The 5,909-nt window shown below is 49.3% G+C and overlaps 1 protein-coding gene across 2 annotated transcripts in view; it reads left to right on the plus strand.

Moving 5' to 3' along the window:
* The first annotated feature begins 2,024 nt into the window (after positions 1–2,024).
* Positions 2,025–5,909, plus strand: part of TCP11L2 (t-complex 11 like 2) — a 41,579-nt gene continuing 37,694 nt past the window's right edge. Inside the window, exon 1 of one of the 2 annotated variants that reach the window (XM_027107429.1) lies at positions 2,025–2,174. The gene's annotated coding sequence lies outside the window, so the exon portion shown is untranslated. The remainder of the gene's footprint in view (positions 2,175–5,909) is intronic. The other variant, XM_027107433.1, reaches the window with a different exon arrangement.

The raw sequence follows: 5,909 nt of genomic DNA on the forward strand, positions 1-5,909 counted from the left end.
CAAAGGTTTCCAGATAGCAAGTTATTTAACGTTGATGTAATAGAAGATTGTTTTTCCAGGAGACTTTTTCTCCTTAGCATGGGTCTCTGGTTTTACCCTACCTCTTCTGCCTCAAAGTTCTCACCCCAGCATAGGCTGAAACTTGACTCATCTGCTTTGATAAAAATTTCTTCCTCGTGGCTTTGAGAGTTACATATTTGAGCTTTAAAATAAGTGCCATGCCCAGGGTCAGGCAGCTGGTGACCCAGGTAGACTGGACAACTCTCCCGACTAATGCTTACCTGCTTCACGTTATGTAATATGGCAAAACAATACTTAAGCTCCTGCAAAGCTAACAAAGGAAGCAAAGCTGCAATGTGTCATTGTCACAGTGTCCAGAAGTCTGGGGGATATTTTTAGTTAATCTTTCTATTGTGGAATCTTTAGGGTGGTGATGGCAGTTGTGTGGTGGTTGTTATTTGGCAACAATTGAAATTAGAGGCTTCTGTCAACCTGACTTCTGATTCCAACAAACGGTATAAACAAGGTTCATAGGAAAGAACCTGGGTGGCAATAGCATTTTCTCTTTAATCTCTTGATTTGTAACAAGTTGTGTATTTTAGGAGAAGGGAGGAGAGAGTGGCATAAGGAGACACAAGTACTACAAATTTATACAGATCACCAGCTAAGGTTGTTCAGAGTGGTTTGCCAAATAGTTTCAACAACACTGATTGAGTGCTTACTGTGTACAGCTCTAAGCACTGCTTTATCTCATTTCATCCTCACAAAAACCCAATGAGACAGTTATCATGTTTCCCCATTGACCAAGATCTCATAGTAGTATGAGCCCATGTTGTGACACTGAATGATTCCATCTAGGTTAACTGGCTTTCTGCCCTCCTGTAAAATGTTGCTTGTCTGGTTCTTCTTCTAGAACCAATTTTGCCTTCACAATCCAGACATGATTTCAGCACTAAATGGAAGTACTTGAGCCTATACAAAAGTCACTTACATTCTTGCATGAAACTGTCTCTCAAATAACACCAATGTACACCTGACAGAAGATACAGTGGCTTTCGTGTGTGCGGTTGGGGGAAGGGTGTTTCTGTACACTCTGAAGCACACCCACAGCAAAGCCGAACAGTAGGCCTGACCGCACCGAGCTCCCTGGGACTGCTTATTTACATTAACCGCTGTCGAAACTTCTCCGGGAGATAGATGCCCAAGAACCCTACGGGAAGTAAGATGCTTTATCTTTTGCGTCCACACGAAGTTTACGTCTTCAGAGAGGCTGGGTGGGTGTGACTTCCAGGAGCTAATCGTTCTGTCCAGCCATATGCAAATCTGGACTCCTGCTTCTGTGGAGGTGCAGACACAAACATAGGTGACAAGTTGGTTGCTGACGTGAGTGGGAATGCACTTGCCCGTTTGTGGGTTGGGTTGTCTCAGTTTAGACCGTGTGATAGTGGGCACTTAACTTGGATCGCCCGGTCTAGATGAGGGGTGTTCGGGCTGTAAAAGTTCCACGCGCGGCCGGGGACCTAGCAGCATTGCTTACGGTGGTGCGCCCCGGGCGGGGGGTGGTCAATCCAGCGCTCCACAAGCACCTCCGCCGGTGGCTCCGCCCTGTCCCCAGAATCCCCGCTCCGCCCCAAGAATCCCCGCTCCGCCCCGTCCCCAGCGTCCCGACAGGCCCCGCCTCCAACACGGAGAGCTGGGGATGGCACCGCTGCCCCAGTTCCGTAAACACTTCTCTCCCCGCCCCTAGCAGTCCCCGGACCGCACCACTCTCAGCCCACGGGGGGGAAACCGTTCCCTCTCGCACCCAGAACACACCCAATCCGAGCTCTCCTTGGCCTCTTTCATCCGAAGTTGAGGGAACTGTCCTGTATTAGGTCAGATCTGTCAGAGTTCGGACATGGAAGCTGAAGTGCCCTAGATTTCCCCTTCTCCCCGATGCCGTCTTCCCCCCTCTCTCCGGTTACGTGATGGCCACGCCGTGGCTGCCTCTCTAGAGTCCCTCCCGGCCCTTTAAATGCCGCGTGGGGGTGGGAGGGGGCCGGGGAGGTTGAGGGTTGCTGGACTCGTGGGCTTCTGAGGTGTTTATGCCGTGCTGGGCGAGGGAACACGCAGAGACGCCCGAACCGGGCTCAGTCAGTCGCCTTTCTCCTCCGCCTGTCGCCGCGTCGGAGCCGGTGCGTACCATCCCGGGGAAGGGGGTCGCGGGCTCTGAGGCGATGGGCCCGGGTCGGCGGAGAGGGACACGTCGCCCCCGGGCAGCCTGAGGGTCTCCCCCACCCCACCTTGGAGCGCCGTCCTGGGACCCGGGGGCAGGGGCGGTAAAGGCCCGCTCCTTGCTCCCCCAACCCGCCACATCACCTTGTTTGACCTCGAACCGCTGTCCCGCGTGGGAGCGGGACGCGGGCGCCGGGTGGCCACGGTGGGTGTTGGAGCGGCCGCGGGCTTCGGGCCCTGGAGGCACCAGGGTCGGGGCCGCTTGGCCTCTGCTTACATCCCCCTGGGTCCGTGCCAGCGACCGCGCCGCGAGCGGCTTCCCACCATCGGGGCTCCGGGAGCGGGCATCCTGTCGCCTGCAACCCCTGGCCCGGGTGGGCGAACTGAGTCGCTGTCGGGGCCGGGAGGGGCCCCACCTGTGTGTTTGGGGTTTGTTGCCCGGGTTTCCTCGGTGCTCGGCTCGGCCTACGCCGTCCCCTCCCCCAAGAGTTTGTTTTGACAGGAAACGTGCCTCTGGAGGGGAGGGGCGCCCAGAGGACGTGGGCGAGGGGTGTGCCGATGCGTCCCCACGACTGTACCCTCAGTTGCGGGGAAGAGGCGGGACATGCCCACCAGGCCCGGGCTCGAACCCCTGGGGCGGTCAGGGTTGGCTTGTGCTTCCCAAGGCTGCTACTCTGTGTGGCGCCACTTCGGGTCACAGCGATGATTTGAGGTGGCACGTGGACGAACGTGGTTAAGTGTTTTCGTTAGTATTAAGAAAAACTGTTCCCTTAAGCCGAGCGACTTCACAATGATATAAAGTTTTCTTTCAAACTAAGTGTATCTAAATGCAAAAATCTAGTTCAGATAAAGAGAAGTGTTTGATAGAGCACAGGTGAGGATGGAAATGTGGAAACAGGCGTGAAGAGTGGCCCTCAAGTGACTAAAGTTTATGCTGTCTTCGATGGTTATCCTGTTACTTTCACCTTGAAGAAACTAGACAAGCTGTCCTTGTCCCCGGTCGGCCCCTCGGCCCCCAAGATCCTCTTGGTCCCGTGGGTCTCCAGCCCAGTCAGAGACCTTGCTCTGTCCCACCTGCAAACTTAATGAGGTTATGACAGTGGTTCCCACTGCAGGAGGCGCTCGGCCTGCCTTTTCCTCTTACCTCCAGGGATTTCATCTATCACCCTGGCAGCCCGTGGAGTTTGCCTGACTTGAAGTGGCCCAGAGCTGAAGATACCCAGTCGTGTGTGGAAGCAGCTTCAATGCCATTTTGTGGAGGGTTGAGGGCCCAGAGGGGGAAACAGGTACTAAAACAGGCCAACCAGGGGTGGGAGAAGAAGTGTTTTCAAGTGTGAAAAGTGCCTAGAAATCCTTCTCCCTGACGTTGTAATGTTATGTGTGGCGTGAACATCTGCTTTTTTAGACAATGACTGGCTTTGTTGGCTTTTATCTAGCTCTTTGTTGGCTCTAATTTGATGAAGACCAGTATTCTCTAGCTGAATGGAGCAGGCACCTACCTCTCTGCCCTGTGGTTTTTGCTTTGCTGCGTGTGAATAACTTTTTAAGCGCTGCTGCTGTTTAGGACTGGTTCTAAAGCAGCACTTTGCAGAAGATGAAGATTTTTCCTTATCATCTGCAGTGTTTTCTTCAGAGCCCAGTCCTATTCCTCTGACTCCCTGCCCTTTACTACAAATATATGAATGCTTGTCTTTGCAGCTGACCTTGATCTGGTCTTGAAGAATGATACCCACTAGATATTTCTTGAAATATTCTCTTTTCATGACTTAACCTTAATTGAATGGGTTCCATTCCTCAGGCCCCTGCTGGATAATCTGAATAATTCACTTCAAAATGCTTTTGACTCGTGCTAACTATAAGCAATTAACCCTTTTGATAATATTTGGGTTTTAAGGAGGGATTTTGCAGTGCATAAAGAATGGCTCCCTGATAGAGGATTTTCAGTCAATCTAGTGGGGTGGTTGAGAATAAGTTTGGTCAGTGGACTCTTTCAGGGATGCCCTTCACGGTATAGCACTTAAGCAGACACCCCGGGGGTAAGGTCAGCTTGTTACCACATGTGCAAGTGTCCACATGGTAGTGCGTAGATCGATGGCAGAGTGGGAGAGGAAAGAATGAGCAGTACACCAAATTTTCTGCAGCCATCCTAGAGTGGTAAAGAGCACAGGCTTTAAGGATCCACTGCCTGGATTAGAGTTGTGCCTCTGCCGCTGCTATGAACCCTCGAGCAAATAACTTAACCTCTCTGAGCCTCAGGTTCTTATCTATAAAACAGGGATAATGATGATACCTTAGCTAACAAGGTTATGATGAAGATTCAAGAAGATAAAACATTTTAAGCACTTATCATGGGGGCCGAGCCATGGTAAGTATTCAATAACTGTTAACTCCAATTGTTATTATTTGCTATCAGTTAGCATCAGGAGGTTGGAAAGGCACAATGTAAAAGTTTCTCTAAGCTCTGGGACTGTGAGTCTTTGATAATTTGCACTGGGAATTGGAGAAGGGAGATGTAGCTTATTCCCACAAGGAGCTTAAAATTTAGTGGCGAGGCAGATTTGCAGAAAACAACTGTCGTACTTTAAATGACTGCATAATGGGAATATGAGCAGTGTGAGTGAGGCAGAGGAGAAGGGCGGCCCAAGTTGTCTTTTGAATAGAATGTGGCTTAATTTGTTCATCCGTGATGCTCACTGAGCTCCTTCTCTATCCCATGCGGTGTTCTAAGCTCTAAGATGACAAATTTAAATGGAATTAGTGGAGATATTAAGGAAGGTCACTTTGAAGTTGTAACATTTGCTTTCAAATCTGAATGACAACAAGGCTCCAATCACACGGAGATCAGGGAGAAGAACATCCCATTGGAAGAGAAAAGCAGGTGCAAGTGCTCCAAAGGAGGAAGTTTGGCATGTCTGAGGAGCCCAAAGAAGGCCATTGTGTCCAGAGCATGAAGGATTAGGGGGAGAGTGGTAACAGAATGAAGTGGGCAGAGGCCAGATCACAGAGGGGTTATAAACCACTGCCAGGAGACTTCTTAAGAAAAGGAAACCCACCTGGAGAAGAACTCTTAAAAAGGATGATTTCTTTTGCCTTTTCAGAAGGACTCTGGACGATTTCCTGTTGTATTCACTAGGCACTGTTCAAGAAGGACATTGGGATGGGTTTGACTGTCTAGAAGAGTTTCTGTAATAGAGTGGATCTAAGCTATTGTAGTGGTGGGAACAATCAAGATCTGAAAACTACAGGAGACTGGGCTGTTCTGAATTAGACTTGAACTTTTGGTTCAGTACTTCTTCTCTTTTAACCTTTTGCTTGGAAATAATTTCAAACTTACAGAAAAAGTTGCAAGAACAGTACAAAGAACTCCCTGTTGTCTACCTTTTACTCATATTCACCTATTAACCTTTTGCTCCATAGGCTTTATTGTTTTGTCTTTTTCTCTCTCGTTGGAGAGAAAGTTGCATATATCGCCGGCCTTTTTTCCTAAATGCACAATCACAGCACATTTATCAACTTCAGTAAATTTAACATTGTAATACAGACAGTAGATTCAAGTATTGTAACCATGTTGTCAATTGATGTAATAATGTTCTTTTTTTTTTTTTTTTTTTTTTTTTTTTTTGTTTTTTCTGGGGTTTTTCTCTTCTTTGGTTCTTCCCTTTCCTGACCAAAGGTTCGGGGCCCCCCGGCCCCTG

This window comes from Aethalodelphis obliquidens, unplaced genomic scaffold (assembly GCF_003676395.1).
Source record: "Aethalodelphis obliquidens isolate GAN/ISIS:26980383/991018 unplaced genomic scaffold, ASM367639v1 scaffold8, whole genome shotgun sequence".
NCBI lineage: Eukaryota > Metazoa > Chordata > Mammalia > Artiodactyla > Delphinidae > Aethalodelphis > Aethalodelphis obliquidens.